At 47.4% G+C, this 27,234-nt stretch overlaps 1 protein-coding gene across 10 annotated transcripts in view; it reads right to left on the bottom strand.

Annotated features, from left to right (window-relative positions):
* Window positions 1-27,234, bottom strand: part of LOC139373016 (tensin-1-like) — a 164,039-nt gene that overhangs the window by 18,208 nt on the left and 118,597 nt on the right. The window lies entirely within an intron of this gene.

The raw sequence follows: 27,234 nt of genomic DNA, 5'->3' as shown, positions 1-27,234 counted from the left end.
CAAGGAGCACTGTGCAAGCGATAATATTGAAATGGAAGGAGTATCAGACCACTGCAAATCTACCAAGACCTGGCCGTCCCTCTAAACTTTCAGCTCATACAAGGAGAAGACTGATCAGAGATGCAGCCAAGAGGCCCATGATCACTCTGGATGAACTGCAGAGATCTACAGCTGAGGTGGGAGACTCTGTTCATAGGACAACAATCAGTCGTATATTGCACAAATCTGGCCTTTATGGAAGAGTGGCAAGAAGAAAGCCATTTCTTAAAGATATCCATAAAAAGTGTTGTTTAAAGTTTGCCACAAGCCACCTGGGAGACACACCAAACATGTGGAAGAAGGTGCTCTGGTCAGATGAAACCAAAATTGAACTTTTTGGCAACAATGCAAAACGTTATGTTTGGCGTAAAAGCAACACAGCTGAACACACCATCCCCACTGTCAAACATGGTGGTGGCAGCATCATGGTTTGGGCCTGCTTTTCTTCAGCAGGGACAGGGAAGATGGTTAAAATTGATGGGAAGATGGATGGAGCCAAATACAGGACCATTCTGGAAGAAAACCTGATGTAGTCTGCAAAAGACCTGAGACTGGGACGGAGATTTGTCTTCCAACAAGACAATGATCCAAAACATAAAGCAAAATCTACAATGGAATGGTTAAAAAAATAAACATATCCAGGTGTTAGAATGGCCAAGTCAAAGTCCAGACCTGAATCCAATCGAGAATCTGTGGAAAGAACTGAAAACTGCTGTTCACAAATGCTCTCCATCCAACCTCACTGAGCTCGAGCTGTTTTGCAAGGATGAATGGGAAAAAATTTCAGTCTCTCGATGTGCAAAACTGATAGAGACATACCCCAAGCGACTTACAGCTGTAATCGCAGCAAAAGGTGGCGCTACAAAGTATTAACTTAAGGGGGCTGAATAATTTTGCACGCCCAATTTTTCAGTTTTTGATTTGTTAAAAAAGTTTGAAATATCCAATAAATGTCGTTCCACTTCATGATTGTGTCCCACTTGTTGTTGATTCTTCACAAAAAAAATACAGTTTTATATCTTTATATTTGAAGCCTGAAATGTGGCAAAAGGTCGCAAAGTTCAAGGGGGCCGAATACTTTTGCAAGGCACTGTATGTATCTTTTAGCTCAAGGTACTAAACGATATCATAACCTCCATCGATAAAAGACAGTACTGTGCAGCCGTCTTCATCGACCTGGCCAAGGCTTTCGACTCTGTCAATCACCATATTCTTATCGGCAGACTCAGTAGCCTCGGTTTTTCTAATGACTGCCTTGCCTGGTTCACCAACTACTTTGCAGACAGACTTTGCAGACAGAGTTCATTGTGTCAAATCGGAGGGCATGTTGTCTGGTCCTCTGGCAGTCTCTATGGGGTGCCACAGGGTTAAATTCTCGGGCCGACTCTTTTCTCTGTATATATCAATGATTTAGCTATTGCTGCGGGCGATTCCCTGATCCACCTCTACGCAGACGACACCATTCTGTATACTTCTGGCCCTTCCTTGGACACTGTGCTAACCTCCAAACGAGCTTCAATGCCATACAACACTCTTTCCGTGGCCTCCAACTGCTCTTAAACACTAGTAAAACCAAATGCATGCTTTTCAACCGTTCGCTGCCTGCACCCGCACGCCCGACTAGCATCACCACCCTGGATGGTTCCGACCTAGAAAATGTGGACATCTATGAGTACCTAGGTGTCTGGCTAGACTGTAAACTCTCCTTCCATACTCATATCAAACATCTCCAATCTAAAATCAAATCTAGAGTCGGCTTTCTATTCCGCAAAAAAGCCTCCTTCACTCACGCCGCCAAACTTACCCTAGTAAAACTGACTATCCTACCAATCCTCGACTTCGGCGATGTCATCTACAAAATAGCTTCAAATACTCTACTCAGCAAACTGGATGCAGTTTATCACAGTGCCATCCGTTTTGTTACTAAAGCACCTTATACCACCCACCACTGCGACCTGTATGCTCTAGTTGGCTGGCCCTCGCTACATATTCGTCGCCAGACCCACTGGCTCCAGGTCATCTACAAGTCCATGCTAGGTAAAGCTCCGCCTTATCTCAGTTCACTGGTCACGATGGCAACACCCACCCGTAGCACGCGCTCCAGCAGGTGTATCTCACTGATCATCCCTAAAGCCAACACCTCATTTGGCCGCCTTTCCTTCCAGTTCTCTGCTGCCTGTGACTGGAACGAATTGCAAAAATCGCTGAAGTTGGAGACTTTTATCTCCCTCACCAACTTTAAACATCTGCTATCTGAGCAGCTAACCGATCGCTGCAGCTGTACATAGTCCATCGGTAAATAGCCCACCCATTTTATCTACCTCATCCCCATACTATTTTTATTTATTTACTTTTCTGCTCTTTTGCACACCAGTATCTCTACCTGCGCATGACCATCTGATCATTTATCACTCCAGTGTTAATCTGCTAAATTGTAATTATTCGCCTACCTCCTCATGCCTTTTTGCACACAATGTATATAGACTCTTTTTTTATTTTTTCTACTGTGTTATTGACTTGTTTATTGTTTACTCCCTGTGTAACTCTGTGTTGTTGTCTGTTCACACTGCTATGCTTTATCTTGGCCAGGTCGCAGTTGTAAATGAGAACTTGTTCTCAACTAGCCTACCTGGTTAAATAAAGGTGAAATAAAAATAAATAAAAAATATACATACACATCCAGGCCTTTCAGCCCTAAACACATGGAGCCTCCAGCCCACCATAACAGCCCTGGCTGTGGCTCTGGTCTAGTATAAGTACATTAGGGGTCCAAGCATCCCAGTCCAGGACCTGTCATGATGCGTCAGGCAACACAACCCTACATGGCGTGACAAGGACCCCCGCACCACCGTCTGTGGAACATCTCCTAGACACAGTGCACGAACTCGCTATGGCAACGACATAATTACCACATCAGAATTCCCAGATTCTTCAATATCAGAATCTACAGTATGTGAGAACACCAGAATTCCTATGTTATATATACAGTGTATGTCATTTAACATGTCCTGTGTCTATCTATTGGAACGCAGCACGTTTCATTTGCTGAGGTGATTTTGTCACTGAGTAACTGTTTTTATGCATCGATGTCAGCATGCTGTGTATAATCCTCAGATGTTCTCCCATGCAGATGGGTTGGTTACATCACTCTTGATTTAAGGCCAGCATTTCCGCTAATAGCCACCTCTCAAGTTTGGCAGGAGTCCCTGGCAACCTCCAGCACCCATTTCCTGGACCAATCACTCCACCAACCAATTCCTCAACATCTGGTCTCACAACAGCTCTAAACTTGACCATGTCTGATGATGAAGGATGGCATAAGATCAAGAGGCATGTTTCAAACAATATGATGCCCAATTTGAGACCAGAAACTCAGGTTCATATTGATTACAATACCCTGCATCATCTTTGTTCTCCTATCCACTTCTCCAGAATATTTTCAGGACCATATTGACCATGAACACACACACGCACACTCATACACACACACACACACACACACACACACACACACACACACACACACACACACACACACACACACACACACACACACACACACACACACACACACACACACACACACACACACACACACACGCACACACACCTCTACATCTCAAAAAGACCCCCCTTCTCTTTCAACAGCTGCTTAGAGGAACATGTGATATCTGGTCATCGGGAGCAGCTTCTGAACATCAGCACAGCAGGGTGTTAGTTGGTGGGGGGGTTCCACAGTGACACATGGAGAGGTTCTCTGACCACAGCTATTTACGAGGCCATGTCAACAACGCTACAGTAGCAGAATGAGAGAGAGAGAGGAGAGAGAAAGAAAAGAGGGAGAAAGCTACCCTTGCTTACCCACCAGAACACACTGTTCCTTATTTTTGTAGGGAACTTCTAGTGCTCCTGATATTGCCCGCAAAATACTTCCCAGTCCAGAACAGTTTGACTGATAACCTACTTCAAGCCAAGTCCAAGTCCTGAATCAACTCATATGAAAGCTTTTCTTACCTGGAGATAGATTTATTCTCTTCCTCCTTCCTTTCTGTGTTTTCTTTCCTTTAGTTTGATTAAATAGAGTAGCCCTTTGCCATCACACTTGGTTTGGTTGAGATGAAGTGGAGAAATCCTTCACTAGGCTATGATTCAAATGATACTGAGTTGGCATAGCCTTCCCCTCCCTCTCTCATTGGTTGGGAGGAGACAGAGATGTGCCACCCTTCACCTATTGATGTTGGGATTGGCGAGGTGGGGTGGAGCTAGTCCATTCCCTGGGGAGTTGAACTATGAGTTGTGAGCTGTGAGCTGGTCCAGTGGAATCTGTCAGTTCCTTCCTGGCATTGGGAGTTTCCTAAAACTACAACACCCACGCAGCTAACCACCCTGAGCCCTGGCCTGGACCCACTCCTACACAGTGACATCACTCACACTCGAACTGGGGTTTCCCTGGCCTCTCTCTCTCTAGTAATCTATCTGTCTCTATGTCTCTCTCTCTCTCACACACACACACACACACACACACACACACACACACACACACACACACACACACACACACACACACACACACACACACACACACACACACACACACACTCTGAGGGTTTGCCTCCTATAGAAGAGGGGAGACCCTTGTTCTCAGAGACTGGGATCATTCCATGGAGAAAACCCAAACAGGGTGACACGTTTCCAGCTGTTGGTGTCTGTTCTGTTAGGAGGGACAGATCTCTGTTCTGTTAGAAGGGACACATCTCTGTTCTGTTAGGAGGGACAGATCTCTGTTCTGTTAGGAGAGGCATATCTCTGTTCTGTTAGGAGGGACAGATCTCTGTTCTGTTAGGAGAGGCAGATCTCTGTTCTGTTATAAGGGACAAATCTCTGTTCTGTTAGGAGGGACAGATCTCTGTTCTGTTAGGAGGGACAGATCTCTGTTCTGTTAGGAGGGACAGATATCTGTTCTGTTAGGAGAGGAAGATCTCTGTTCTGTTAGGAGAGACATACTGTATCTCTGTTCTGTTAGGAGAGGCAGATCTCTGTTCTGTTAGGAGAGACAGATCTCTGTTCTGGTAGGAAAGGCAGATCTCTGTTCTGTTAGGAGAGGCAGATCTCTGTTCTGTTAGGATAGACAGATCTCTGTTCTGTTAGGAGAGGAAGATCTCTGTTCTGTTAGGAGAGACATACTGTACCTCTGTTCTGTTAGGAGGAACAGATCTCTGTTCTGTTAGGAGGGACAGATCTCTGTTCTGTTAGGATAGGCAGATCTCTGTTCTGTTAGGAGGGACCTATCTCTGTTCTTTTAGGAGAGGCAGATCTCTGTTCTGTTAGGAGGAACAGATATCTGTTCTGTTAGGAGAGGCAGATCTCTGTTCTGTTAGGAGGAACAGATCTCTGTTCTGTTAGGAGAGACAGATCTCTGTTCTGTTAGAAGGGACAAATCTCTGTTCTGTTAGGAGGGACAGATCTCTGTTCTGTTAGGAGAGTCAGATCTCTGTTCTGTTAGGATGAACAGATCTCTGTTCTGTTAGAAGGGACAAATCTCTGTTCTGTTAGGAGGGACATATCTCTGTTCTGTTAGGAGGGACAGATCTCTGTTCTGTTAGGAGGGACAGATCTCTGTTCTGTTAGGAGAGTCAGATCTCTGTTCTGTTAGGAGGAACATATCTCTGTTCTGTTAGGAGAGGCAGATCTCTGTTCTGTTAGGAGAGGTAGATCTCTGTTCTGTTAGGAGGGACACATCTTTGTTCTGTTAGGAGATACAGATATCTGTTCTGTTAGGAGGAACAGATCTCTGTTCTGTTAGGAGGGGCAGATATCTGTTCTGTTAGGAGAGGCAGATCTCTGTTCTGTTAGGAGGAACAGATCTCTGTTCTGTTAGGAGGGGCAGATATCTGTTCTGTTAGGAGAGACATATCTCTGTTCTGTTAGGAGAGGCAGATCTCTGTTCTGTTAGGAGAGACATACTGTATCTCTGTTCTGTTAGGAGGAACAGATCTCTGTTCTGTTAGGAGAGACATATCTCTGTTCTGTTAGGAGAGGCAGATCTCTGTTCTGTTAGGAGAGACATACTGTATCTCTGTTCTGTTAGGAGGAACAGATCTCTGTTCTGTTAGGAGGGACAGATCTCTGTTCTGCTAGGAGGGACAGATCTCTGTTCTGTTAGGAGGGGCCGATCCCTGTTCTGTTAGGAGAGACATATCTCTGTTCTGTTAGGAGAGACATATCTCTGTTCTGTTAGGAGAGGCAGATCTCTGTTCTGTTAGGAGAGGCAGATCTCTGTTCTGTTAGGAGGGGCAGATCTCTGTTCTGTTAGGAGAGATATATCTCTGTTCTGTTAGGAGAGGCAGATCTCTGTTCTGTTAGGAGAGGCAGATCTCTGTTCTGTTAGAAGGGACAAATCTCTGTTCTGTTAGGAGGGACAGATCTCTGTTCTGTTAGGAGAGTCAGATCTCTGTTCTGTTAGGATGAACAGATCTCTGTTCTGTTAGAAGGGACAAATCTCTGTTCTGTTAGGAGGGACATATCTCTGTTCTGTTAGGAGGGACAGATCTCTGTTCTGTTAGGAGGGACAGATCTCTGTTCTGTTAGGAGAGTCAGATCTCTGTTCTGTTAGGAGGAACATATCTCTGTTCTGTTAGGAGAGGCATATCTCTGTTCTGTTAGGAGAGGTAGATCTCTGTTCTGTTAGGAGGGACACATATTTGTTCTGTTAGGAGAGACAGATATCTGTTCTGTTAGGAGGAACAGATCTCTGTTCTGTTAGGAGGGGCAGATATCTGTTCTGTTAGGAGAGACATATCTCTGTTCTGTTAGGAGAGGCAGATCTCTGTTCTGTTAGGAGAGACATACTGTATCTCTGTTCTGTTAGGAGGAACAGATCTCTGTTCTGTTAGGAGGGACAGATCTCTGTTCTGCTAGGAGGGACAGATCTCTGTTCTGTTAGGAGGGGCCGATCCCTGTTCTGTTAGGAGAGACATATCTCTGTTCTGTTAGGAGAGGCAGATCTCTGTTCTGTTAGGAGAGGCAGATCTCTGTTCTGTTAGGAGAGACATATCTCTGTTCTGTTAGGAGAGGCAGATCTCTGTTCTGTTAGGAGGGGCAGATCTCTGTTCTGTTAGGAGAGACATATCTATGTTCTGTTAGGAGAGACAGATCTCTGTTCTGTTAGGAGAGACAGATCTCTGTTCTGTTAGGAGAGGCAGATCTCTGTTCTGGTAGGAGAGGCAGATCTCTGTTCTGTTAGGATAGGCAGATATCTATTCTGTTAGGAGGGGCAGATCTCTGTTCTGTTAGGAGAGGCAGATCTCTATTCTGTTAGGAGGGGCAGATCTCTGTTCTGTTAGGAGAGGCAGATCTCTATTCTGTTAGGAGGGGCAGATCTCTGTTCTGTTTGGAGAGGCAGATCTCTGTTCTGTCAGGAGGGGCAGCTCTCTGGAAAAAATAAACTATGACTGGACATGGTGACATTTAAAAACTCTAGGGAAGCGAGGAAAGAGAGGGAAAATCAGTGAAAGAAAGGAAATACATGGGAGGATAACTGAGAAAGAGGGAGAGGTTCCCAAACTGTGGTCCATGACTCACTGGTGGTACATAATCACATGACATATTTTCTGGTACCAAAATAGCCTGTTTGTAATCCTCAAATACACTAATGCTTTTAATTATGGTCCGTGAGGGAAATGTATGGGAACCTGTCGTCTCTACCCATCAGCACCTTCAAACGTCTCTATAGTGTATTTGAACAACGAGACTTTCTTGTCTCACAAATGACTTATTTAGATTTTTGTCCCGTCTTCACCAAGAAGAGAGGGGCCGAAGGGTTTCGACACATTCTCTTCACTCAGAAAGGAAGTGTTTCAAAGTGTGAGGGGAATGACTGGAACTCTGCAGACGAGCGTCACGGGGGCACGACCTTCACATTTACCTCACCCGTGTGGCGTGCGTTAGTACAGGCACCCAGAAACACACACACACAAACACGACTGATATAAACCTCGATCCCTGGCACACACACAATGCCCATGGTCTCAAAGAGGATCTTTATACATAGCAGCTTTGTGTGTTATTCACACACACACACATTCCTATGTGTCTCAGTTGAAAGCAACAGCAGAATTTTGGTGAGCTGGGCTTTCTTTATTATTAAAAACAAAGAATATGTAAAGATGTGTGAGTTTTGATGTATGGGAGAGTTCACCGCCATCATTGGGGTACGTTGATGATGGATGTATGTCGTGTATAGAATCAACATATTCCTGCTCAGCTGGGTGTGAGCATTGCTGGGGTGGGTTTAAGTATAGATTCACAGGCCTTTAAAAAAACAGGGTCCATTTTTAGTATAGTAAGTCATTAGCTGTGGCTAGCCAGGCGATAGCTGTGGCTTTGAAACAAAGACCAAGCCATAAATCTCTTCCAACATGAATCTGCCCGGCAGGAATAGCTAGTTAGGGTAGTCAGCTAAAGTAGATGCCATTCCCCTAAGACTACACTGAGGTGAGGTACACTGTTTGTCCATTAGCTGAATTTAGGCCTAGTTACTATCAGTAACGAGACAGACATTTCTTCTGAGTGGGTCACAAATAGGACAGAGTTTTACAGGACAGAGTTGACAGGACAGAGTTGACAGGCCAGAGTTGACAGGACGGAGTTGACAGGACGGAGTTGACAGGACGGAGTTGACAGGACAGAGTAGACAGGACGGAGTTGACAGGACGGAGTTGACAGGACGGAGTTGACAGGACGGAGTTGACAGGACGGAGTTGACAGGACGGAGTTGACAGGACAGAGTAGACAGGACGGAGTTGACAGGACGGAGTTGACAGGACGGAGTTGACAGGACGGAGTTGACAGGACAGAGTTGACAGGACAGAGTTGACCGGACAGAGTTGACAGGACAGAGTTGACCGGACAGAGTTGACAGGACAGAGTTGACCGGACAGAGTTAACAGGTTCATTTACATATATAGACATAGTTTGGGGCTAACCTGAGAGATGGACATCATTAGCCTTCCATTCATGTGTCATTCAATTGACTTAGCCAATGGTTCCTCAGAGGCCTTGTGGAGTGCGAGGCTCGTAAGACGCGGGCATGCACGCATACACATACAGTGCCTTCGGAAAGTATTCAGACCCCTTGACTTTTTCCACATTTTGCTACATTACAGCCTTACTCTAAAATTATTTAATATTTTTTCCCCTCATCAATCTACACACAAAACCCCATAATGACAAAGTGAAAACCGTTTTTTAGACATTTTTGCCAAACAGATACCTTATTTACATAAGTGTTCAGACCCTTTGCTATCAGACTCGAAATTGAGCTCAGGTGCATCCTCTTTCCATTGATCATCCTTGAGATGTTTCTACAACTTGATTGGAGTCCACCTGTGGGAAATTCAATTGATTGGACATGATTTGGAAAGGCACACATCTGTCTATTTAAGGTCCCACAGTTGACAGTGCATGTCAAAATCCAAGCCATGAGGTCAAAGGAATTGTCCGTAGAGCTCAGAGACATATTGTGCCGAGGCACAGATCTAGGGAAGGGTAACAAAAAATGTCTGCAACATTGAAGGTCCCTAAGAACACAGTGGCCTCCATCATTCTTAAATGGAAGAAGTTTGGACACACTAAGGCTGAGCAATCGGGAGAGAAGCGCCTTAGTCGGGGAGATGACCAAGAACCCGATGGTAACTCTGACAGAGCTCCAGAGTTTCTCTGTGGAGATGGGGGAACCTTCCAGAAAAATCATATCTGCAGCACTCCACCAATCGTAACTTTATGGTAGAGTGGCCAGATGGAAGCCACTCCTCAGTAAAAAGCACATGACAGCCCGCTTGGAATTTTCCAAAAGGCACCTAAAGACTCTCAGACCATGAGAAACAAGATTCTCTGGTCTTATTGAAACCAATATTGAACTCTTTGGCCTGAATGCCAAGCGTCACGTCTGGAGGAAACCCGGCACCATCCCTACAGTGATGCATGGTGGTGGTGGCATCACATCTGGAGGAAACCCGGCACCATCCCTACAGTGATGCATGGTGGTGGTGGCATCACATCTGGAGGAAACCCGGCACCATCCCTACAGTGATGCATGGTGGTGGTGGCATCACATCTGGAGGAAACCCGGCACCATCCCTACAGTGATGCATGGTGGTGGTGGCATCACGTCTGGAGGAAACCCGGCACCATCCCTACAGTGATGCATGGTGGTGGTGGCATCACGTCTGGAGGAAACCCGGCACCATCCCTACAGTGATGCATGGTGGTGGTGGCATCACGTCTGGAGGAAACCCGGCACCATCCCTACGGTGAAGTATGGTGGTGCCGGCATCATGTCTGGAGGAAACCCGGCACCATCCCTACGGTGAATTATGGTGGTGGCAGCATCATGTCTGGAGGAAACCCGGCACCATCCCTATGGTGAAGTATGGTAGTGGCAGCATCATGTCTGGAGGAAACCCGGCACCATCCCTACAGTGAAGTATGGTGGTGGCAGCATCATGTCTGGAGGAAACCCGGCACCATCCCTACAGTGAAGTATGGTGGTGGCAGCATCATTTCTGGAGGAAACCCCTACGGTAAAGCATGGTAGTGGCAGCATCATGTCTGGAGGAAACCCGGCACCATCCCTACGGTGAAGTATGGTGGTGGCAGCATCATGTCTGGAGGAAACCCGGCACCATCCCTACGGTGAAGTATGGTGGTGGCAGCATCATGTCTGGAGGAAATCCGGCACCATCCCTACGGTGAAGCACTGTAGTGGCAGCATCATGTCTGGAGGAAACCCGGCACCATCCCTACGGTGAAGTATGGTGGTGGAAGCATAATGTCTGGAGGAAACCCGGCACCATCCCTACGGTGAAGTATGGTGGTGGTGGCATCACATCTGGAGGAAACCCGGCACCATCCCTACAGTGATGCATGGTGGTGGTGGCATCACGTCTGGAGGAAACCCGGCACCATCCCTACAGTGATGCATGGTGGTGGTGGCATCATGTCTGGAGGAAACCCGGCACCAAACCTACAGTGATGCATGGTGGTGGTGGCATCATGTCTGGAGGAAACCCGGCACCATCCCTACAGTTATGCATGGTGGTGGTGGCATCATGTCTGGAGGAAACCCGGCACCATCCCTACAGTGAAGTATGGTGGTGGCAGCATCATGTCTGGAGGAAACCCGGCACCATCCCTACGGTGAAGTACGGTGGTGGCAGCATCATGTCTGGAGGAAATCCGGCACCATCCCTACGGTGAAGCACGGTAGTGGCAGCATCATGTCTGGAGGAAACCCGGCACCATCCCTACGGTGAAGTATGGTGGTGACGGCATCACATCTGGAGGAAACCCGGCACCATCCCTACAGTGATGCATGGTGGTGGTGGCATCACGTCTGGAGGAAACCTGGCACCATCCCTACAGTGATGCATGGTGGTGGTGGCATCACGTCTGGAGGAAACCCGGCACCATCCCTACAGTGATGCATGGTGGTGGTGGCATCACGTCTGGAGGAAACCCGGCACCATCCCTACAGTGATGCATGGTGGTGGTGGCATCACGTCTGGAGGAAACCCGGCACCATCCCTACAGTGATGCATGGTGGTGGTGGTATCACGTCTGGAGGAAACCCGGCACCATCCCTACAGTGATGCATGGTGGTGGTGGCATCACGTCTGGAGGAAACCCGGCACCATCCCTACAGTGATGCATGGTGGTGGTGGCATCACGTCTGGAGGAAACCTGGCACCATCCCTAAAGTGATGCATGGTGGTGGTGGCATCACATCTGGAGGAAACCCGGCATCATCCCTACAGTGATGCATGGTGGTGGTGGCATCAAGCCTGGAGGAAACCCGGCACCATCCCTACAGTGATGCATGGTGGTGGTGGCATCACGTCTGGAGGAAACCCGGCACCATCCCTACAGTGATAAATGGTGGTGGTGGCATCATGTCTGGAGGAAACCCGGCACCATCCCTACGGTGAAGTATGGTGGTGCCGGCATCATGTCTGGAGGAAACCCGGCACCATCCCTACGGTGAATTATGGTGGTGGCAGCATCATGTCTGGAGGAAACCCGGCACCATCCCTATGGTGAAGTATGGTAGTGGCAGCATCATGTCTAGAGGAAACCCGGCACCATCCCTACAGTGAAGTATGGTGGTGGCAGCATCATTTCTGGAGGAAACCCCTACGGTAAAGCATGGTAGTGGCAGCATCATGTCTGGAGGAAACCCGGCACCATCCCTACGGTGAAGTATGGTGGTGGCAGCATCATGTCTGGAGGAAACCCGGCACCATCCCTACGGTGAAGTATGGTAGTGGCAGCATCATGTCTGGAGGAAATCCGGCACCATCCCTACGGTGAAGCACTGTAGTGGCAGCATCATGTCTGGAGGAAACCCGGCACCATCCCTACGATGAAGTATGGTGGTGGCAGCATAATGTCTGAAGGAAACCCGGCACCATCCCTACGGTGAAGTATGGTGGTGGTGGCATCACATCTGGAGGAAACCCGGCACCATCCCTACAGTGATGCATGGTGGTGGTGGCATCACGTCTGGAGGAAACCTGGCACCATCCCTACAGTGATGCATGGTGGTGGTGGCATCATGTCTGGAGGAAACCCGGCACCAAACCTACAGTGATGCATGGTGGTGGTGGCATCATGTCTGGAGGAAACCCAGCACCATCCCTACAGTGATGCATGGTGGTGGTGGCATCATGTCTGGAGGAAACCCGGCACCATCCCTACAGTGAAGTGTGGTGGTGGCAGCATCATTTCTGGAGGAAACCCCTACGGTGAAGCATGGTAGTGGCAGCATCATGTCTGGAGGAAACCCGGGACCAACCCTACGGTGAAGTACGGTGGTGGCAGCATCATGTCTGGAGGAAATCCGGCACCATCCCTACGGTGAAGCACGGTAGTGGCAGCATCATGTCTGGAGGAAACCCGGCACCATCCCTACGGTGAAGTATGGTGGTGAAGGCATCACATCTGGAGGAAACCTGGCACCATCCCTACAGTGATGCATGATGGTGGTGGCATCACGTCTGGAGGAAACCCGGCACCATCCCTACGGTGAAGTATGGTGGTGGCGGCATCATGTCTGGAGGAAACCCGGCACCATCCCTACGGTGAAGTATGGTGGTGGCGGCATCATGTCTGGAGGAAACCCGGCACCATCCCTACGGTGAAGTATGGTGGTGGCGGCATCATGTCTGGAGGAAACCCGGCACCATCCCTACGGTGAAGTATGGTGGTGGCGGCATCATGTCTGGAGGAAACCCGGCACCATCCCTACAGTGAAGTATGGTGGTGGCAGCATCATTTCTGGAGGAAACCCCTACGGTGAAGTATGGTGGTGGTGGCATCACATCTGGAGGAAACCCGGCACCATCCCTACAGTGAAGTATGGTGGTGGCAGCATCATTTCTGGAGGAAACCCCTACGGTGAAGCATGGTAGTGGCAGCATCATGTCTGGAGGAAACCCGGCACCATCCCTACGGTGAAGTATGGTGGTGGCAGCATCATGTCTGGAGGAAACCCGGCACCATCCCTACGGTGAAGTATGGTGGTGGCAGCATCATGTCTGGAGGAAATCCGGCACCATCCCTACGGTGAAGCACTGTAGTGGCAGCATCATGTCTGGAGGAAACCCGGCACCATCCCTACGGTGAAGTATGGTGGTGGCAGCATAATGTCTGGAGGAAACCCGGCACCATCCCTACGGTGAAGTATGGTGGTGGTGGCATCACATCTGGAGGAAACCCGGCACCATCCCTACAGTGATGCATGGTGGTGGTGGCATCACGTCTGGAGGAAACCTGGCACCATCCCTACAGTGATGCATGGTGGTGGTGGCATCATGTCTGGAGGAAACCCGGCACCAAACCTACAGTGATGCATGGTGGTGGTGGCATCATGTCTGGAGGAAACCCGGCACCATCCCTACAGTGATGCATGGTGGTGGTGGCATCATGTCTGGAGGAAACCCGGCACCATCCCTACAGTGAAGTATGGTGGTGGCAGCATCATTTCTGGAGGAAACCCCTACGGTGAAGCATGGTAGTGGCAGCATCATGTCTGGAGGAAACCCGGCACCAACCCTACAGTGAAGTATGGTGGTGGCAGCATCATGTCTGGAGGAAACCCGGCACCATCCCTACGGTGAAATACGGTGGTGGCAGCATCATGTCTGGAGGAAATCCGGCACCATCCCTACGGTGAAGCACGGTAGTGGCAGCATCATGTCTGGAGGAAACCCGGCACCATCCCTACGGTGAAGTATGGTGGTGACGGCATCACATCTGGAGGAAACCCGGCACCATCCCTACAGTGATGCATGATGGTGGTGGCATCACGTCTGGAGGAAACCCGGCACCATCCCTACGGTGAAGTATGGTGGTGGCGGCATCATGTCTGGAGGAAACCCGGCACCATCCCTACGGTGAAGTATGGTGGTGGCGGCATCATGTCTGGAGGAAACCCGGCACCATCCCTACGGTGAAGTATGGTGGTGGCGGCATCATGTCTGGAGGAAACCCGGCACCATCCCTACGGTGAAGTATGGTAGTGGCGGCATCATGTCTGGAGGAAACCCGGCACCATCCCTACAGTGAAGTATGGTGGTGGCAGCATCATTTCTGGAGGAAACCCCTACGGTGAAGTATGGTGGTGGTGGCATCACATCTGGAGGAAACCCGGCACCATCCCTACAGTGAAGTATGGTGGTGGCAGAATCATTTCTGGAGGAAACCCCTACGGTGAAGCATGGTAGTGGCAGCATCATGTCTGGAGGAAACCCGGCACCATCCCTACGGTGAAGTATGGTGGTGGCAGCATCATGTCTGGAGGAAACCTGGCACCATCCCTACGGTGAAGTATGGTGGTGGCAGCATCATGTCTGGAGGAAACCCGGCACCATCCCTACGGTGAAGTATGGTGGTGGCAGCATCATGTCTGGAGGAAACCCGGCACCATCCCTACGGTGAAGTATGGTGGTGGCAGCATCATGTCTGGAGGAAACCTGGCACCATCCCTACGGTGAAGTATGGTGGTGGCAGCATCATGTCTGGAGGAAACCCGGCACCATCCCTACGGTGAAGCATGGTGGTGGCAGCATCATACTGTGGAGATGTTTTTCAGTGGCAGGGACTGGGAGACTAGTTAGGATCAAGGCAAAGATGAACAGAGCAAAGTACAGAGAGATCCTTGATGAACCTGCTCAAGAGCGCTCAGGATCTCAGACTGGGGCAAAGGTTCACATTCCAACAGGACAACGACCCTAAGCACACAGCCAAGACAACGCAGGAGTGGCTTTGGTACAAGTCTCTGAATGCCCTTGAGTGGCCCAGCCAGAACCCAGACTTGAGCCCAATCGAACATCTCTGAAGAGACCTGATCATCTCTGCAGCGACGCTCCCCATCCAACCTGACAGAGCTTGAGAGGATCTGCAGAGAGTAATGGGAGAAACTCCCCAAATACTGGTGTGCTAAGCTTGTAGTTTCCGACCTAAGAAGAGGCTGCAATCGCAGCCCAAGGTGCTTCAACAAAGTACTAAATAAAGGGTCTGAATGCTTATGTAAATATTTCTAAAAACCTGTTTTTGCTTTGTCATTATGGGGTATTGTGTGTAGATTGATGAGGAAAAAACACAATTTAATAAATTTTAGAATAAGGCTGTAATGTAACAAAATGTTGAAAAAGTCAAGTGGTTTGAATACTTTCCGAATGCACTCTATACACACTTAATCCCCCCCCCCCCCCGCCTCCCCCCGACACACACTCTCTCCCCCGACACACAAACAGCACCTGCCTTCTCCTCTTTTCCTCCCATGGTGCCGTGTTCCGCTGTGAAAGCGTGTGTAAGTACGATGCCACAGTGTGTCTCATTCACACATGACCGATTGGGAAGCCATTAACGTGCCATTAAAACAGCCCGGCTCATAACACCTGTGGCCAAATGGTTTATTTGAAAAAGACAATGTTTCACAGCTACTGTTATTACCCTATCAAATGTGCTACTCACATCAGCTACTTCAGGGAACAATCACTTTACTGTTTACATAGAGTTCCCTTCAAACACATAGTAAAAATGATCCCAGAATAATTGTTGAGTATAGAATGTTGTCCTTCTATATTGACGCAGTTAAGTGCCAGCAAAAATACACCTGTTGTAGTTTTTTCATTTATGCACAACTATCTCCCATGGTCAGATTCGATGTGTACTGTAGACCGAATGTTAATCACACAGCTGACCAAATTATACAAGATTTTACTTCTGAGTTAACTGAGATTAATGCACAACAATGTCCCCCAATGATTTGCTTCAGAGTCTGGTCACTCAGGTCTATATGTTAATACCCAGGAAACACAAACTAGCTGTATATCGCTAAGCTAACTAGTACAACCTACAAGATCCTTGCCACACATAGCCCAGGACCAATAAACAAACAAATCAATCAGTAACTCCTGGACAAGCTAGCATCGCAGCTAGCCTAGCAGGCTAACCACAGGACGGCTGGCTTGGGTTTGGAAGTGTCATTGGGTCACAGTGTCTGTGTCTAAGGGTTTGGACCAGGGACACTGTCTGTCTGTCCGTCCGTCCGTGTCTCTGTCCCTCTGGGTTCACTGTTGTCCTGATAAAAAGTGTGGGAAAATACTACAGCCCACTTAAAGACAAATCCCCTGCTGGGTGGCTACTGATTGTGCTAAGCTAGCTAGCAGCACCGTGGCAGAACCTCCATGTTGTGACTGGATGAAGACAAGAACAACAGTGTTGTGGATCTGGTAAGGAGTTAACCTAATATCCCCTCAGATGTTCAAGTGGAACAAAGAACACTGGCTAAAAAAGATATATAGATACGGACACTGAGAAAGAAAGACACACATTAGAGTGTGAGAACATACACTCTCACACACACCACCCAAACATGTTCCTCACAAAAGTTCCTATTCCTCTGAGTGTGTGAGAGGAATGTGGTGTAGAAGTCTTCCTTGCGGTGTGCTCTGGGTCTGACCGTATGGGATACACGTTACTCTCATAAATTCCCAACCCACAACCCCACAGCTCACTACACGCATAGAGAAACACACACGAAAGCCCCTCTCTCCTCACACATACTCTCTCACACACACACAGCACTACTGATGAGGGGGAGAGGAAACGGGACAACACGGGGTTAGCGGGGGCAACCAGGAACAAACCGGGGCCTGTAAAACCAGGAAGGAAGGCATGCTGCTAGAGAGAGGGGCATGATGGGATGAAAACAGCAGGTCCCGGAGGCTAGTTCAATTCATAAACAAACAATACTAAAACCGCAGAGTCAGTCACACATCTAAAACAGCCACAGAGAGGAGAGGGAGGGAGGGAAACCTACAGAGAGAGAGAGAGAGAGAGAGAGAGAGAGAGAGAGAGAGAGAGAAACCCACACAGAGAGAGAGAGAGAGAGAGAGAGAGAAACCCACACAGAGAGAGCTCTACAAAGAGAGAGAGGAGGACAGAAATAGATGAAAAGTGAAAGAATAATGAGAAAGGGTCTGTTTGTAGTTGTCCCCTGCACACGGTCTCTCCCATAAACAGTTCAAATCAGTATTTGGTGACAATAAGCTGATCCTGGATCTGTGCCTATTGGGCAACGTTGGTTGCTGGCCAGGTGTGAATCACCCTGACCAGCAACAGCCCCTAGCTGTCATCTCAGCCACACACCACACAGACAGCACGTCCCCGTTAGATGATGTCATGGCCTGACTCTGCCAGAGCCAGACAGCCTAAAGGGCGTCTCTCTACAGGACATGACACCCACCTCAGCAGGGACGGGCTTTGATATCGCTGTGCCAACCAGCAGTCTGCATTCCAGAGCCGAGTAGACGGGTGGCCTCATGAAGATGGTTTAATGACAAACACTAGGGCTAGTCGATCTATCTGTGGGTCGGTCTGTGGGTCTGTCTGTCTGTCTGTCTGTCTGTCTGCCTGTCTGTCTGTCTGTCTGTCTGTCAGTCAGTCAGTTAGTCCAAGAGGTGTTGTGACAGCCGTATCAGTATGAGTGGTAAAGATAACTGTCATGGAGATGTCTGTCAACTTGTCTGTCTGTCTGTCTGTCTGTCAGTCAGTCAGTCAGTCAGTTAGTCCAAGAGGTGTTGTGACAGCCGTATCAGTATGAGTGGTAAAGATAACTGTCATGGAGATGTCTGTCAACTTGTCTGCCTGTCTGTCTGTCAACTTGTCTGCCTGTCTGCCTGTCAGCCTGTCTGTCTGTCTGTCTGTCTGTCTGCCTGTCAGCCTGTCTGTCTGTCTGTCTGTCTGTCTGTCTGTCTGTCTGTCTGTCTGTCTGTCAGTCAGTCAGTCAGTCAGTTAGTCCAAAAGGTGTTGTGACAGCCGTATCAGTATGAGTGGTAAAGATAACTGTCATGGAGATGTCTGTCAACTTGTCTGTCTGTCTGTCTGTCAACTTGTCTGTCTGTCTGTCTGTCTGTCTGTCTGTCTGTCTGTCTGTCTGTCAACTTGTCTGTTTGTCTGCCTGTCAGCCTGTCTGTCTGTCTGTCTGTCTGTCTGTCTGTCTATCTGTCAGTCAGTCAGTCAGTCAGTTAGTCCAAGAGGTGTTGTGACAGCCGTATCAGTATGAGTGGTAAAGATAACTGTCATGGAGATGTCTGTCAACTTGTCTGTCTGTCTGTCTGTCTGTCTGTCTGTCTGTCAGTCAGTCAGTCAGTTCAAGAGGTGTTGTGACAGCCGTATCAGTATGAGTGGTAAAGATAACTGTCATGGAGATGTCTGTCAACTTGTCTGCCTGTCTGCCTGTCTGCCTGTCAGCCTGTCAGCCTGTCTGTCTGTCTGTCTGTCAGTCAGTCAGTCAGTTAGTCCAAGAGGTGTTGTGACAGCCGTATCAGTATGAGTGGTAAAGATAACTGTCATGGAGATGTTTGTCAACTTGTCTGTCTGTCTGCCTGTCAGCCTGTCAGCCTGTCAGCCTGTCAGCCTCTCTGTCTGTCTGTCTGTCTGTCTGTCTGTCTGTCTGTCTGTCTGTCTGTCAACCCTTCTGTATTTGGTAGTAATATCATGGAAGTCATATCAGTAACTGAACTAAAGATTACATGTCATGGTGTCTGCCTATCTCTCTGTCTGGGAGTTGACGACTGTCTGCAAGGATCACTGGAAGATCCAGACTCTGGTATACCCCTAAAATAAAACCTATACGCCATCGCTGTAAATGGTATAGAGAGTCAGAGAGAGACAGTGAGAGCTGAGGTAGCAAGGAGCCAGAAAGAGACAGTGAGAGCTGAGGTAGCAAGGAGCCAGAGAGAGACAGTGAGAGCTGAGGTAGCAAGGAGCCAGAGAGAGACAGTGAGAGCTGAGGTAGCAAGGAGCCAGAGAGAGACAGTGAGAGCTGAGGTAGCAAGGAGCCAGAGAGAGACAGTGAGAGGCGATGTAGGAGGGAGACAGTGAAAGACAGGGGATAGTTGAGGTATGGAGGGACAATCATAGTTGAAGTAGGGGCAGGGACGACAACACTGAGGGATGGAGAGATAACTGAGTCAGATATGAGGTAGCTGAGGTCTGGGGGGAAATTGAGGGACAGAGAGATAGCTGAGTCAGATATGTGGTAGCTGAGGTATCTAGGGGGCTCTGAGGAGCTTAGGGGTGAGCTGTAAACCTGCTGCTATGTCTCATGGTGCTGTCACTGCCAGCTCTAACTGCACTAGTCCTTCTGTCACTCCTATGAGGGGTACTAGGCCCCTTATTAAACCAGAACAAACTCTCCACTCTATCCAAGGCAGTAACTGTTTCCACACTGCCATAGAAACACCACAGTGACGATTCAACATGACGTATTGTGAAAAGCCAGCAAGTCCCTCATTCAGTGTCTCAACTCATAACTCACAAGTTAAATTGGTCTTAAAAGAAGTTAGAGCAGGCAGCTTAATAGTTGTGGTGTGCCATAATTGCGGCACATTTATAAAATGTTCCACACGCAAATTACTCACTAAATGATTCAAAGGGTACTGTAAACAACCATGTTGACATAGAAACAAAATAAAGGACATGCTGAGAGAGCCTTGCATCTGCTGCAACTGAGAAAACACTCAAAATCATGCTCCGACAGACCCTCTCATTCAATCAAGTCAAAAAATAAGTTTGAGAATTTACTACCAATTTACAGTGTACTATAACCCAAGCAAACATTATACTCAAACTTCCATAACTAGGAACAAAAGGTGATGTAACACATAGGTATTCCCAACCTCTACACTACCACTACACAATAAAGAACAATTCAACTGAATTGAACACAACTTCGTTAAAAACCACAACAGAAACATATGACACCTACCAATTATCTCCTTAGCCCTATCAACATCTGAGCCCTCACAGTCAACCCTTAGACCTGACTACTGTACTACTGTACTGTACTCACCAGCTGCTGTAATACCGTCAGCCTATATCCTTCCCTTCATTTGGTCCATTCTTTCACTCTCTGCCTCCCTCGTTCTCTTGTTCCAACTCCGGTGACAGTTAGCTAACAAAAAGGGCTTTAGTCCTGGCCAGGGTGTTCCACTCACTGTGTCCCCGTGTCCCCCACTCGCTCTCGTTTTCTCCCTCTCTCCCTCTCTCTCTCTCTCTCTCTCTCTCTCTCTCTCTCTCTCTCTCTCTCTCTCTCTCTCTCTCTCTGTTGCCACCCAGCTATTCGAGACATGGCTACAGCCAAATATGGGAGGAGGACCATAAACAAGGCCCACACCACAGCCTGCTGCAGTGAACACACAGCAACACACACACACACACACACACACACAGAGACACACACAAACACACACACACACACACACACACACACACACACACACACACACACACACACACACACACACACACACACACACAGAGACACACACAAACACACACACACACACACACACACACACACACACACACACACACACACACACACACACACACACACACACACACACAAACACACACACACACACACAGCAACACACATCCACACAGATTTACTATCGCTCTGTTCTTTTTCTTTTTCAAAAATGTTCATGGTTACTTTCATGTGTGTAAATATTGTGAACTGAAGGAGGCGTAATTCACAGAGTTTGCATGACCTGGGGACTTGTGTTAGCTTCCAGAGCTTTGGCTCAACAGGGTAACGCGGTCTTGAGACATGGTAACAGTCTAGGTTTAGATATCCTATCCCTACAATAACATAAATCTGTTTTACCTTGGGTATACAGTGGCCCAGAAAAGTCACAACACCCTTCAACCAGATTTGCATGTAGTGGTGTAGTGGTGTTTTCTGTCTGGTAACTGAGTGAGTGGGCAGGAGTAGACAACGAACAGAGAGTTGGCCTCTTAAGGCTATAATCCGAGAGGTGAATTGAACAAGGGTTCTGTTTGCGGTGAACATGTTACTTTGTAACAATCTCAGTTGAACGATTTGAATGAACATTCCAAAATGTTACGGTGATGGTAAACCATCAAACAGACAGTTTGGTAATGACTACTGTGGCATTGTAGTGCCAGTAATCAAACTGCAATTACTTTGCTATTCAAATCAAATGTTATTGGTCGCATCCACATATTTAGCAGATGTTATTGCGGGTGTAGTGAAATCCTTGTGTTCCTAGCTCCAACAGCGCAGTAAAGTCTAAAAAGTAAAAGAATGGTATTAAGAAATATAGAAATATTAGGACAAGCAATGTCGGAGTCCGGAGTATAAATATATATACAGTGCATTCGGAAAGTATTCAGGCCCCTAGACTTTTTCCACATTTTGTTACGTTAGAGCCTTATTCTAAAATGCATTAAACAGTTTATTTCCCTCATCAATCTACACAAAATACCACATAATGACAAAGAAAAAACAGGTTTTAAGAAATATTTGCAAATGTGCCACAGCACAAAACGCTAGCTAATGTTCGAGAGCTATTTCCCTTGTTGGACCCCAGGTCAACAGCTGAGTACAGGGCAATTAGTGAAGTCCTATTAGTGAAGGACTATTAGTTAAGGGCTATTAGTGAAGGACTATTAGTGAAGGACTATTAGTGAAGGACTATTAGTGAAGAACTATTAGTGAAGGACTATTAGTGAAGTCCTATTAGTGAAGGACTATTAGTGAAGGACTATTAGTGAAGGACTATTAGTGAAGTCCTATTAGTGAAGGACTATTAGTTAAGGGCTATTAGTGAACGACTATTAGTGAAGTCCTATTAGTGAAGAACTATTAGTGAAGTCCTATTAGTGAAGGACTAATATACTATACACACACACACACACATGCATGAATGCAGGCACACCCACTAATGTCTACACATTCACTCAAAGTGGATGCACACATGTGCAAATAACTCACAACTAGTAACTATCCGACAATGCTCTTCACACATCTCAGCAGCACCCAGGCTAAAAGTGGACACAAACGCTCTGAACACCTTCATATTTGCAGATACATCATCAAAACTTAGTGATGTATTATTCTACCAATAACCTTGTTATTCATACAGACCTTTTAAACAGGCTTATCTTTCATATACTCCTTTCATCTGATTTCTACAAAGGTCATTGCAATATGTAAACAAAGACCTTACCAGGAGCTAGCCGTGACTCTGACACATACTGTTGAAGTCGGAAGTTCACATACACCTTAGCCAAATACATTTAAACTCAGTTTTTCACAATTCTTGACATTTAATCCTAGTAAGAATTCCCTGTCTTTAGGTCAGTTAGGATCACCACCTTATTTTAAGAATGTGAAATGTCAGAATAATAGTAGAGAGAATGATTTATTTCAGCTTTTATTTATTTTATCACATTCCCAGTGGGTCAGAAGTTTACATACACTCAATTCGTATTTGGTAGCATTGCCTTTAAATTGTTTAACTTGGGTCAAACATTTTGGGTAGCCTTCCACAAGCTACCCACAATAAGTTGTGGGTGAACTTTGGCCCATTCCTCCTGACAGAGCTGGTGTAACGGAGTCAGGTTTGTAGGCCTCCTTGTTCGCACACACTTTTTCAGTTCTGCCCACACATTTTCTATGGGATCGAGATCAGGGCTTTGTGATGGCCACTCCAATACATTGACTTTGTTGTCCTTAAGCCATTTTGCCACAACTTTGGAAGTATGCTTGAGGTCATTGTCCATTTGGAAGACCCATTTGCGACCAAGCTTTAACTTTCTGACTGATGTCTTGAGATGTTGCTTCAATATATCCACATAATTTTCCTTCCTCATGAAGCCATCTATTTTGTGAAGTGCACCAGTCCCTCCTGCTCCAAAGCACCCCCACAACATGATGCTGCCACCCACGTGCTTCACGGTCGGGATGGTGTTCTTCGGCTTGCAAGCCTCCCCCTTTATCCGCCAAACATAACAAAGGTCATTATGGCCAAACAGTTCTTTTTTTTTGTCATCAGACAAGAGGACATTTCTCCAAAAAGTACGATCTTTGTCGCCATGTGCAGTTGCAAACCGTAGTCTGGCTTTTTTTATGGCGGTTTTGGAGCAGTGGCTTCTTCATTGCTGAGAGGCCTTTCAGGTTATGTCGATTTACTGTGGATATAGATACTTTTGTACCTGTTTCCTCCAGCATCTTCACGAGGTCCTTTGCTGTTGTTCTGGGATTGATTTGGACTTTTTGCACCAAAGTACGTTCATCTCTAGGAGACAGAACGCGTCTCCTTCCTGAGCGGTATGACGGCTGCACGGTACCATGGTGTTTATACTTGCATACTACTGTTTGTACAGATGAACGTGGTATCTTCAGGCATTTGGAAATTGCTCCCAATGATGAACCAGACTTGTGGTGGTCTACAATTTATTTTCCGAGGTCTTGGCTGATTTCTTTTGATACAGGGAATTTTAAGTGAAATAATCTGTCTGTAAACAATTGTTGGAAAAATTACTTGTGTCATGCACAAAGTAGATGTCCTAACCGACTTGCCAAAACTATAGTTTGTTAACAAGATATTTGTGGAGTGGTTGAAAAATGAGTTTTAATGACTCCAACCTAAGTGTATGTAAACTTCAGACTTCAACTGTATCTACATCAATGCTCCAGGGTGGAACAGCCATTTAGGACTAGGACTAGCTACCACACGGACAAATAACACTGCCCTAATGCTTTTAATGACAAGAGTCCACTGGAGCACACAGCGTCACGACAGGGATGGGAAAACACTCCATTTGTCCAGAACCTAATGAAAGCTAGGCTACACTGCGTAGCTTGTCCATCTGCGTGTTAGCCATTTTAGTGCCTAAAAACTGGTCCCTCATCGACATTCACCTGACCTGTTGACCGCAACACTGTGATCAAAAGAGGAGGAAGAGAGAGAGGGAGGGAAAGAGAGAGGGAGGGGAGAGGGCAGTGTTTTCAGAACAGACCCCTTGGTGAAGAAACGTTGAGGTGGGCCAACAAGCAGCTAGCGACCGGTCTTGAACCCTCACTCCAGAACCCAAGCTGAAGCCCTTGAGAGAGGGAGGGAAAGAGAGGAAGGGAAAGAGAGAGAGGAAGGGTATTTTCAGAGTAGACCCCTTGGCGGAGAAACATTGAGGCGGGTAGCAAAGCAGCTAGCAAACGAACGAGCCTTAGCTCAAAACCCAAGCCCAGACTTGGAACCCAGACATCTTCCTTCAACCTATAAAACCACTTGAGCTTTCACAGAGGTTCACTTTCAGCCGAAGACAAATTGAATGGTGGGCACACAATGTTCTAGCACCATGTACTGAATCCACATTTTTCAGATCCAATCCAACTGCTAAGGAAGCAAAGCCTGTAATTAGCTAAGCGAGGGGACTGGCAGAATGCTTTCTGCTGAGCCAACCAGAACCAAACATCTAGTCCATTCAATTAGGATCAAACTGCCAACACCAGCATTTCCCAATGACCTTCTTTACATAGCAATTACCACAAGAGCTCTCCAGAGAGTTTAATATGATAGAATACAGTGGTTTCTATTCAAGCCATGCCAAACATGTTGGCATGTTGGAGCGTATTACCGCTGCACCAAAATGGCTGCCGAGGGCCTAGCTTGACATGATGGCTATTTGTCATGGCCTGTGCTCTGGTGCAACTGCCTCCTCTCTCTCTCTCCACTTGGGGCATATGGGTGGCATAAGATAGGGTGCCCACTGCCCTCACTGTATTCATTGTCTTGTCCCGTCCACAATACTAATCAATAGGAACCATGATGAATGATGACAGCCCCAGTGAGGGCTATGGAATGGGGCGGTGGGACTGCAGAAGCAGAGGGGTAAGGTGGAGGAGGTGGAGGAGGAAGGAGAGTAGAGGTGAGAGGAGGTGAGCAGGAGTTTGGTGTGGGGTCCCGTCATCTCCAGACCCCCAGCCCTAGCCCCTTGCACACAGGGGTTCGGGTTACCAGCAGAGCGACTGACTACCACCTATTTCTGCAGCAGCTATTTAAAGGAGTGATTGACAGGTGTGTGTGGGGGGGGGTGCTTTATGGCATGGGGTCCGCTCCTGCAGCTAAGACGGGCGGGAGAGGAAAGGGGGTAGATAGGGGGAAAGGATGGGAACAAGAGGAGGCAAGAGGGGTAGGGCAAGGTAGTGACTAGATTGGCCATGCTTAAACAGACAAAAGTGAATAGCAATATGTGAAAGAATATAAATGTTTGAACTGTTGAGGAAGATATATGCTCTTACTTTTAGATGTGGAGAGAGGTGGTGCAGTGGAATGCCAGTGGAAGTACCAGTGGAGTGCCAGTGGAAGTACCAGTGGAATGCCAGTGGAAGTACCAGTAGAATGCCAGTGGAAGTACCAGTGGAATGCCAGTGGAAGTACCAGTGGAATGCCAGTCGAAGTACCAGTAGAATGCCAGTGGAAGTACCAGTAGAATGCCAGTGGAAGTACCAGTAGAATGCCAGTTGAAGTACCAGTAGAATGCCAGTGGAAGTACCAGTGGAATGCCAGTGGAAGTACCAGTGGAATGCCAGTGGAAGTACCAGTGGAATGCCAGTGGAAGTACCAATAGAATGCCAGTGGAAGTACCAGTTGAATGCCAGTGGAAGTACCAGTAGAATGCCAGTGGAAGTACCAGTGGAATGCCAGTGGAAGTACCAGTAGAATGCCAGTGGAAGTACCAGTGGAAGTACCAGTGGAATGCCAGTGGAAGTACCAGTGGAAGTACCAGTGGAAGTGCCATGTTCCTAAATGTTGTGGCCTCTCATTATCACCATCATTTACCAAACACCAGGGGCTCTATAGGAGCACCTGCTGTCCAAAGAGAGGACTCTGTTCCCCACAACTAATCAAGGGTTGCATCACACAGTAACACCAGAAAGTCCCTAACTGTACAGTGTGATATGGCTCTAGATGGCTCTCATGGCTCTACCACCGCAAGGAGGCATTCATTACATTTCATGAAAATGATATTGGCCAATTATCACACCGTTCTACTGTTGGGGTATACTGCTAGCCAACTGGAAGTCAGCCAACACCCTTTGGTTTCTTCTAGACTGTGAAGGGTGGGTCTACTGATTTACATGTCAACATCTGCCTGATGAGTCCGTTACTTGGTTTCATGCATGTCAACATCAGAAGCCTCCTCCCTAAGTTTGTTTTACTCACTGCATTAGCACACTCTGCTAACCCTGATGTCCTTGCCGTGTCTGAATCCTGGCTCAGGAAGGCCACCAAAAATTCTGAGATTTCCATACCCAACTATAACATTTTCCGTCAAGATAGAACTGCCAAAGGGGGAGGAGTTGCAGAGATAGCCTGCAAAGTAATGTCATACTTTCCAGGTCCATACCCAAACAGTTCGAACTACTAATTTTAAAAATTACTCTCTCCAGAAATAGTCTCTCACTGTTGCCGCCTGCTACCGACCCCCCTCAGCTCCCAGCTGTGCCCTGGACACCATTTGTGAATTGATCGCCCCCCATCTAGCTTCAGAGTTTGTTCTGTTAGGTGACCTAAACTGGGATATGCTTAACACCCCGGCAGTCCTACAATCTAAGCTAGATGCCCTCAATCTCACACAAATCATCAAGGAACCCACCAGGTACAACCCTAAATCTGTAAACAAGGGCAACCTCATAGACGTCATCCTGACCAAATGGCCCTCCAAATACACCTCCGCTGTCTTCAACCAGGATCTCAGCAATCACTGCCTCATTGCCTGTATCCGCTACGGATCCGCAGTCAAACGACCACCCCT

Source organism: Oncorhynchus clarkii, chromosome 18 (genome assembly GCF_045791955.1).
Source record: "Oncorhynchus clarkii lewisi isolate Uvic-CL-2024 chromosome 18, UVic_Ocla_1.0, whole genome shotgun sequence".
NCBI classification, from domain to species: Eukaryota; Metazoa; Chordata; class Actinopteri; order Salmoniformes; family Salmonidae; genus Oncorhynchus; species Oncorhynchus clarkii.
This window is presented reverse-complemented; position numbering and strand designations above follow the sequence as displayed.